The 10,130-nt window shown below is 44.5% G+C and overlaps 1 long non-coding RNA gene across 1 annotated transcript; it reads right to left on the minus strand.

The window, feature by feature from the left end:
- Positions 1-1,134: 1,134 nt before the first annotated feature.
- Positions 1,135-7,022, minus strand: LOC142049478 (uncharacterized). The gene is made up of 2 exons (XR_012657734.1): positions 6,304-7,022; positions 1,135-1,330 (listed from the first exon to the last, which is right to left on the minus strand). It is a non-coding gene; the product is annotated as an uncharacterized LOC142049478 (long non-coding RNA).
- Positions 7,023-10,130: the final 3,108 nt, after the last annotated feature.

Genomic DNA, 10,130 nt, shown 5'->3' on the forward strand with positions numbered 1-10,130 from the left:
AGTAACTATCTGTGTAGCTCCAATTTCTCTTTTGACATATTTGTGGTGACCATTTGATTTCTAGATTTTGATCTCCAGATGCAGACCATTCAGAGGCCCATGTTTCGCATCCCCAGTATGCACAATAATAATGGTCTGGACGATTACAGTATGATTTACCAGGGTTCGATGCCGGGCATATATAAATTGGCTTGCAATTCTTATCCATTTCTCCATCGATTAAGTAACGCAAACTTATATTGAAACTAACTGTTCCCCCCTCCATAATTTGTGCTTGGATTGGCTTATTTGGATATTGTATGTTTATTATTGTCCAATTCATGGGTTCATGAGGGTTTCCTTTTCCATTTGTTTGGGCTATTATCGATAATAAAACTAACGATATACCAGGAAAAAGGGTGTCTGTCAATTTTTCCAATTTAAGTACACTTTTACCAGTCTTGGGGAAGTTCGACCATAGCTGCTCTTGCGCCTCATTGTTCTGGTTCTTTTCTCCACAGTTTGTTCCTCCTCTGCCTCGCCCGTCGACTCGGTTGCTTCGAGCCACGGGGTGTACCATCTTCTTGGCAGCAAGGGAAATCTTCAGGAGAACAGCTGTTTCAGGCTTTCTGCCTGTTTATATAGGCCTCCCACTTTGCAGCTTTAACTAATGAGACTAAGCAAGACACAGCTAGTACTTCCCTTCTGCACTTTGTAGCCAAAATTTCAACCACAAAGGGGATTGATTCGTTGGAATGGTAACAATAATACTAAGGGTTTATTCCTTTGGCAAAACTTTCCACCATTCATGGGATCCTCGAATAATTTCTTGTTCCGACTCTAATTTTTTTTTTTTTTTTAATTTCCACTCAGTGAGAGTTCTTTGGATTTTCCAACACTGTGTGCAAACTCCTATCGGAGGGTATCCATATTCACAGTGTGTCCACCATTTATCCTGGCATACCTTACACTTGCAACGAGCAAATGGATAACAATCGCAGTTCAAATGATTGCATCTAATTTGTGTATCTAAAATGCTTATTAGCTTTTCCTCTATATTCAATATTGTGTTACTACATAAGTTTAGCAATTTCCTTCAACACACTTCGTACGCTTCCATATATAATAGATTAAAAAAGATAATTATAGCAAATATAAACAGCAATATACACTTTATACCAAAAGGTAATGCGGCAAAATAATCAACTAAAGTTCTTATCATTACGTTATCTTTTCAGAGTTATCTTGGTGTCACCTGGAGTACTGATTACTTTCCAGTGGGGTCTCGTCACTGGGCCTTTAATGCGACTGGCATGAGTCCATCCACGCTCAGCAGTCCGGACAGCTGTTTCTGTTGTAAGCAAAACAAGATAAGGTCCCTCCCAATTGGGTTTTAGGGTTTCTTCTTTCCACGTTTTAACCAATATCCAGTCCCCAGGTTTAAAATTGTGAATTTTTAAGTCCAATGGGGGTCATTGCACAATTAGTCCATGTTCCCAAAGCTTGTTACGATGTTCTGCTAATTGTGAAACATATTCATTAATCACATGATCTCGAATTAAAACATTTGTTTGTGGACTTTCGATTCTATAGGGCATTCCATACACCAGTTCAAACGCTGATATCCCTACATCTGCTCGGGGCCTGGTTCTGAGAATTAATAGTGCCATGGGTAGGCACTTAACCCATGATAATTTGGTTTCTATCATTAATTTAGTCAAAATAGTTTTGATTTCTCCGTTCATCCTTTCAACTTTTCCCGAACTTTGTGGATGCCATGGCGTATGATATTCCCACTTAATACCTAAACTTCCTGTTAGATTTCTAACAATTTTTGACACAAAGTGTGTTCCTCTGTCTGAATCGATTACATCGGGTACTCCATATCGAGATATAATATGTTCAAGTAATACCTTAGTAACTTGGTTAGCAGTTGCTTTAGAGGTAGGAAAAGCCTCAACATAATGTGTTAAATGATCCACCATCACTAATAAATATTTGTAACGCCCTACCCTGGGTAGTTCAGTAAAATCCACTTGTATGTGTGAGAAAGGTCTGTATGCTGGGGAACGTCCTCCAAGAGGTTTTCGTCTCATGTTGTTTCGATTAACCTTTTGACAGGTCTCGCAGGCTGCAGTGACTGCCTTTGCTATGTTATATACGCTTATACAGGCAAACTGTTGATTGAAATGATCAACTAACGCCTGGGTTCCCCAGTGTGTTTTACTGTGTATTTTTGAAAAGATTTCGAGTGCTATGCCCTTCGGCAAGACTTCTCTCCCATCTGGCAATATGTACTTACCATCTTGTTCCTTAGCTCCCATTTGTTCTAGTTTTTCCTTTTCTGCAGACTCAAAACTCAAATTATTACTAACAGGTACTTGCTGCATAGTCAAAATCGTACTATAATTGCCTGCTACTCGTTTTGCTTCTGTATCAGCTGCATTATTTCCTCTAACTTGATAACTCGTGCCTCGCTGGTGTCCCTTTATATGTACAACTGCTATTTTATTTGGTATTTTCAATGCCCCCAGAACTCGCCGAATTAATTCTGGGTGTATCAGTTCTTTTCCCTGTGAGTTAACAAATCCTCTCTCCTCCCATATTTTCCCAAAGGTATGTACTACTCCGAACGCATAGCGTGAGTCTGTATATATAGTTCCATCCTTTCCCTTCAGTGACACTAAGGCTTTCCACAATGCGTACAGCTCACAGGCTTGAGCCGACCAGCTGGCACTCAGGGGGCCCGATTCTATTGTCCTAAATTCTCCTTTATCCAACTTAATGATGGCATACCCTGACAATCGTTTACCTTCCACTATTCGAGATGACCCATCTATAAAAATTATTTCTCCATGTTGTAATTCCTCTTCTTCTAGATCTGGTCGAATTCGTGTTTGTTGTTCAATCGTTTGAAGACAATCGTGTATTAACTCAGTACTTTACCCTGGGTATAAAAATTCTGCAGGGTTAACCGCTCCGACAGTCCTTAGGGACAGTTTTGGAGATTCTATGAGTATTCCCTCATACTTTAGTAGTCGGCTATCTGTAAGCCATTTTTCTACTTTTTGTTGAAGCACCCCCCTTATGTTATGAGGCGCATATAGGACAACTTCCCCATTGAAGGTAATACGATTCGTTTCTTCAAGTAATAAGGCAGCAGCAACAACGATTTGTAAACAACTTGGCCAACCCCTGCTCACAGGATCCAACAGCTTTGATAAGTATGCTACTGGTTTCTTTTGTCCCGCCCATTCCTGAGTTAATACTCCGAATGCTGTTCCTTCATGTATGTTAACGAATAAATGGAATGGCCGCTTTAGATCTGGGAGGCTTAAAACCGGTGCTTGACTTAACTCCCTTTTGAGGCTGATAAACTGATCTTGATCCTGAGGGGTCCACTTGGGTACTTTGTCTTTAGACAGTTGTTCATACAAGAATTTAACTTTAAAGCTGTAATTCTCTATCCATTGTCTACAATACCCAAATAGCCCTAATGCTTGTCGAATTTGCCTCTTAGTGACAGGCATAGGTAATTCCTGAATTCCCTTAATGCGCTCCGGATCCAATATCTTCTTGCCGTTAAACAAATAATGCCCCAAATATTTCACTTTTTCCTCCACAAATTGTAACTTTTCTTGTGATACCCGTAGTCCCTGTTGTGCAAGAAAGTTTAGAAGTCGAATGGTTTCTTTTCTTACATCCTTCTTATTATTCCCTGCTATGAGTAGATCATCTACATACTGTAACAGCACATTTCCCGTTTGTACCTGGTATTCTTTTAAGATCTCTTCCAGGGCCTGTCCAAACAGGTTAGGGGACTCAGTGAACCCTTGGGGGAGCACGGTCCATCTCAATTGCTGTCTGCGGCCTGTCTCTATGTCTTCCCATTCAAAGGCAAAATAATCACGGCATTCTTCTGCCAGTGGACAGGCCCAAAAGGCATCCTTTAAATCAACCACACTATACCAGGAGTTATGGGGTCCTAGCTTGCTTAGCAGTGTGTATGGATTTGCTACTACAGGGAACCGGGTGATAGTTCTTTTGTTTATTTCCCTTAAATCATGTACGAGCCGATATTTCCCATTTGGCTTCCTTACAGGCAAAATGGGAGTGTTAAAGGGTGACATACAAGGCTCTAAGATTCCTTGTGCTAATAATCGATCAATTTCTGGTTTCAATCCTCTCCGTCCTTCTAGGGATATGGGATATTGCCTTATCCTCACAGGTATGTGGGGTTCGGAAATTTGAATTTTAATCGGTGGGATTTCCAGTTTACTTATTGTATCCGGAGAGTACCAGACATCGGGGTTAATTTGTTTTTGATCATCTACGGTCAAAGGATAAGCAGACACCGTTAGCTCTTGATTTTTTACTTTAATTTCTAATTGCAATTCAACAATTAAATCTCGTCCTAACAGATTAAATTCTGCTTCAGGGACGAGCAAGAGTTCACCCATTCCAAATTTATTTTCAGTTTCGAATACCACATTTTTGATTTTGCTTACTTTAAAGGGTTCTCCTTTTGCCCCAATTACTTGTACCTTTTCAGGGGAAACTTTACATCCCTCAGGTATTTGCCTAATAGTCGATTTCTCAGCCCCAGTGTCTACTAAAAAGGTGAACTCTTGTTTATGGGGACCTATTTTTAATTTTATCAAGGGCTCATGATGACTCCGGTCCCCTAAGATATAGAGCCCCTGACTCTCCTATTCCGTTTTTAATATTTCCTCATCCCTGATCCTTTCTCTGCAATTCGTCTTTATATGTCCCTTCTTTCCACAGTAAAAACAACATCTCTGTTCCTTCTTTACTACCACGTTCCCTTGTTTCGTTCCAGCAGATCTGTGTTCACCAGTCCGCCCTTTGCGATCCTCTCTGACTGCTGCTACCATCATTTTTACTTGTCGCTTGCTGCTCTCTTCTTCCCGCCTTACGTAGACTTTCTGAGCTTCCCTCAATAATTCATCCAACCCTCTATTCTGCCAGTCCTCTAACTTTTCAATCTTCTTTCTGATATCTTCCCATGATTTTGCCACAAACTGAGTTTTGAGGAGCGCTTGCCCTAAAGGGTTGTCTGGATTTACCCCAGAATACAGCTGAAGGGCTTTCCTCAGTCGTTCCAGCCACTCAGTAGGGCTCTCATCTTTCTTTTGTATTTCATTAAATGCTTTATTGATATTCTGGCCACGGGGTACTGCTTCTCTAATCCCTTGAATTACTATAGTTCTCAGGTCCTGCATATGAGTTCTATGCACCGGATCCTGATTATCCCAATTAGGTCTTTGAAGTGGCCATTTAATATCTGCTTGGGGTCCCTGGGCATGCTGAGCATCCCACAGTCTCATTCCTGCTCGCCTGATCATATCTCTTTCCTCGGTAGTAAATAATTGACCAAGGATAGATTGCATCTCATCCCAAGTATAAAGATTTGGTCCCAAAAATTGATCTAATCTTTCTGCCACTCCGAGTGGGTCTTCAATTAGGTTTCCCATCTCGGTTCTTTTAAAATCTCGTAGGTCAGCCGAACTTAGGGGCACAAAAATATATCCAATCACAGGTTGGGGTCCCCCCATGGGCATTTCCCTTAAAGGATACATCTGAGCTGCCCCTTTTTGACTCCTAGTTACGCGTCTAGGAGGAGGGGGAGACCCTTGTTCCGATTCTGGTGGGGGAGTGGGTGCTCTGGGGACCTCTGAAGGGGCTGCGGGAGCAGGAGGAGAAATATAGGGAGGGGGGCTTAGAAGGGTTTCGTCTAACTCTTCCTTCTTTTTCTTTTGTTCAGTTTTTACTTTATTCAGTGGATAAAGTCTAGCTCTCGGTCTTTCTAGCCACACTTCCGCATACTGACTCTCTTCTGGGTTAAGGGGTTTTTTATTGTTAACCCAGAGGTTTAATTGTTGTCTGACCCAATCCTCTTCTGACCCATAGACTGGCCAAACGTCATCTTTAGAAATCTTCTTCCCTCCCCATATCCTAGTACAATATTTTATCATTTTTTGTTTATCTTTCCCTAGGGTTCCAGGGAAATATCTCCAATTGTCTAGGATATATGCCAGAGGGGTATTCTTAGGTACAGTGGGTACCTTTCCCATGGGAGTCGAAGGCTTGCTGCCCTTCGCCCCCATCTTCTGGAATATCCACAAGCGCGCACTCACTCGTTCCCCTTGTTCCTGGCCCAGTCCCTCGCGGGAGATGGGAAACGCAGTACTTAAGGGTCCGCACTCGCCTGGTTCAATATAGCGAACCTCTCACTCGTTATATTCCAGGAAACCCAATCCCGCCTGAACGGTAAACCCGCGAACAAATTCGCCATATACTTACGCGCCCTGCGTCTTCGTCCGGACTCCCGTGCACAGAATTTTTATGGGATTTTACCGGTTTCTCCTTTGCTCATCATTCTAGAATTTAGGTTCGTCGGTAAGGTTGAGGTAAGCTGTCGGTCGCGGGGCCGCGGATTGCCGCGGGGCGCCTCCCCGGAGGACAGAAGCTCACCGTTCCTTATCCGAGTCACGGCACCAAATTGTCATAAATTGAGACCACAATGGATCATAATCCAATTAGAATTTTATTAATTGTAGCAAGTAGAATATGAGCAAATACAGCGCTGGACGGCAGGGGAGTCTGCGCTCCGCCAACTGCCGTACTGAGCAGTTCAAACAGTCTCTCTTTATACATCTTTACTTCCATGTTCAATGAGATAGTGGAGGTACTTTTCGCATGCTTCAGTTGTTGTTAGGGGGTCGTTTCCTGCTTCCTGGTGATATATGGGGTTGCTTGTCTTATCTCTGTCGATAAGTTTGGACATCTGATGGTTATCTTGCATAAACACGCCTGGGAGGTATTCTTCGCATGCTTCAGTTGTTGTTAGGGGGTCGTTTCCTGCTTCCTGGTGATATATGGGGTTGCTTGTCTTATCTCTGTCGATAAGTTTGGACATCTGATGGTTATCTTGCATAAACACGCCTGGGAGGTATTCTTCGCATGCTTTACATTGAGCTTTAACATAAGTCTTAATAAACAATACCTTAGTTCAGTTTCTCACATTGAACATCCTTGGGTGGTTAAGGTGCACTTATTGTTAGTTTTTGGGCATGTTGTTTTGGTTTTGACTAAGCAACTTAAGAATATCACCCAGAAATCTGCCCCGAGGCTTGATAGTTACGAGTGGCAGGGCATGTGGGATAGCATGGGCAAATAGCTAGGGCAGTGGGCACCCCCAGTGTTTTGGAGTTTCACCCCTGAACAAGTGCAGAATCCTAAAAAACTAGTAGAATATTTGGAGAAAGTATGTTGTTATGCTGGGAACTCCAGAGAGACACAGATAACTGCAACATGCTGGGGTCTGGCCCATGCATACCGAGCCCTGCTCAACAGTATTCAGTGCCCCCAGGGGGAAGATAATGTCTCTGGATTGAAATGCAAAGTGACTGGCACTGTAGACAATCCAGCCCTGACAACGGGTACTGCAGCCACTGAAACCCCCACAACAAGTACCGGAGCTAGCTCAGAAAATAAACCCGTACCAGTATCAGTTGCCCAATACACAAGAAGAAATATTGAAAGCGGACATCAACTCGTTGAGAACGGGATGATGAGGAACCAGGGCCATCGTGGGGAGAGGACGGAGAAGTAATAAATGAAATAGAGACCACCAGGTCCCTGTCCTTAAGCGAGTTGCGAGATATGCGAAAAGATTATAGCTGTCCTTCAGGTGAGCACGTTGCCACCTGGCTGCTCCGATGCTGGGATAATGGGGCCAGTAGCCTGGAACTAGAGGGAAAAGAAGCCAAACAATTGGGATCCCTTTCTGGGGAAGGGGGCATTGACAAAGCAATTGGGAAAAAACCACAAGCCCTCAGCCTCTGGAGGCAACTCCTGTCCGGAGTGAAGGAAAGGTATCCCTTTAAAGAAGATGTTACATATGGCCCAGGAAAATGGACAACTATGGAGAAAGGCATCCAGTATCTAAGGGAATTAGCTGTGTTTGAGGTGATTTATGGTGACCTGGACAATCAATGGTCATCCAAAGATCCAGATGAAGCCGAGTGCACATGACCCATGTGGCGGAAGTTTGTACGGAGCGCACCATCTTCGCATGCAAACTCATTGGCAGTGATGTCCCAGAGAAGTGACAAGGCACCAACGGTGGCAGAGGCGATTGATAGACTCCGGGATTACGACACAAATATCTCTTCCTTGCTCGTCTCTGCTGTGGAGAAACTATCCCAAGAGGTCCAGCAACTCAAAGAAGATCTGTCCTACTCCCCACCTCGACAGAGTAGTGCCTCAGCTGTTAGGAATAAGCGTCCTTTGGCTCAAAGGAGGGGATACACACCACGGGCCACCCTATGGTTCTACTTGCGTGACCACAGAGAGGACATGATGAGGTGGGATGGCAAGCCTACTTCGACCCTACAGGCATGAGTACATGAATTGCAAGGAAGAACAGTCACTCAGGGAGGCTCCTACAGGAAAGCTGCTGCTCCAGTTTCCAGCGAGCAAGTCCCCAGACAGAGGAGTAGAAGCGCTGATTTTATTTCTAAGTGTAATAGAGGGACTTCTGGGTCACATTTACAGGAAGTGAGTTGTGAGTGCCATGATCAGGACTAGAGGGGCCCTGCCTCCAGCCAGGTGGAGGAGAGGGATAACTGGGCTTACTGGACTGTGTGGATCCGACAGCCTGGCACGTCTGACCCACAGGAGTATAAAGCTTTAGTGGACACCGGCGCACAGTGCACCTTAATGCCATCAAACTATATAGGGGCAGAACCCATCAGCATTGCTGGAGTGACAGGGGGATTCCAAGAGCTAACTGTATTGGAGGCCGAAGTGAGCCTCACCGGGAATGAGTGGCAGAAGCACCCCATTGTGACTGGCCCAGAGGCTCCGTGCATCCTTGGCATAGACTACCTCAGGAGAGGGTATTTCAAGGTCCCAAAAGGGTACAGGTGGGATTTTGGTGCAGCTGCCTTGGAGATGGAGGAAACTGAACAGCTGTCTACCTTGCCCGGTCTCTCAAAGGACTCTTCTGTTGTGGGGTTGCTGAAGGTCAAAGAACAACAGGTGCCAATTGCCACCACAACAGTGCACTGGTGGCAATATCGCACCAACCGAGACTCTCTGATCCCCATCCATGAGCTCATTCACCAACTGAGGAGCCAAGGAGTCATCAGTAAGACCCCCTCCCCCTTTAACAGTCCCATATGGCCAGTGCGGAAGTCTAATGGAGAGTGGAGGCTAACAGTAGACTATCGTGGCCTGAATGAAGACACTCCACCATTGAGTGCTGCTGTGCCAGACATGCAAGAACTTCAATACGAACTGGAGTCCAAGGCAGCCAAGTGGTATGCCACAATTGATATTACTAATGCATTCTTTTCAATCCCTCTGGCAGCAGAGTGCAGGCCACAGTTTGCTTTCACTTGGAGGGGTGTCCAGTACACCTGGAATCGACTGCCCCAGGGGTGGAAACACAGTCCTACCATTTGCCATGGACTGATTCAGCCTGTACTGGAACAGGGAGAAGCTCCAGAACACCTTCAATACATTGATGACATCATTGTGTGGGGCAACACAGCGGAAGAAGTTTTTCAGAAAGGAGAGAAAATAGTCCAAATCCTTCTGAAAGCTGGTTTTGCCATAAAATAAAGTAAGGTGAAGGGACCCGCACGAGAAATCCAGTTCTTAGGAATCAAATGGCAAGATGGTCGTCATCAGATCCCAATGGATGTGATCAACAAAATAGCAGCCATGTCTCCACCAACTAGCAAAAAGGAAACACAAGCTTTCTTGGGCATTGTGGGTTTTTGGAGAATGCATATTCCAAATTACAGTCTGATCGTAAGCCCTCTCTATCAAGTGACCCAGAAGAAGAATGATTTCAAATGGGGCCCTGAGCAACGACAAGCCTTTGAACAAATTAAACAGGAAATAGTTCATGCAGTAGCTCTTGGGCCAGTCCGGGCAGGACAAGATGTAAAAAATGTGCTCTACACTGCAGCTGGGGAGAATGGCCCTACCTGGAGCCTCTGGCAGAAAGCACATGGGGAGACCCGAGGTCGACCCCTAGGGTTCTGGAGTCGGGGATACAGAGGGTCCGAAGCCCACTATACTCCAACTGAAAAAGATATTGGCAGCATATGAAGGGG

This window comes from Phalacrocorax aristotelis, chromosome W, assembly GCF_949628215.1.
Source record: "Phalacrocorax aristotelis chromosome W, bGulAri2.1, whole genome shotgun sequence".
Classification (NCBI taxonomy): Eukaryota; Metazoa; Chordata; class Aves; order Suliformes; family Phalacrocoracidae; genus Phalacrocorax; species Phalacrocorax aristotelis.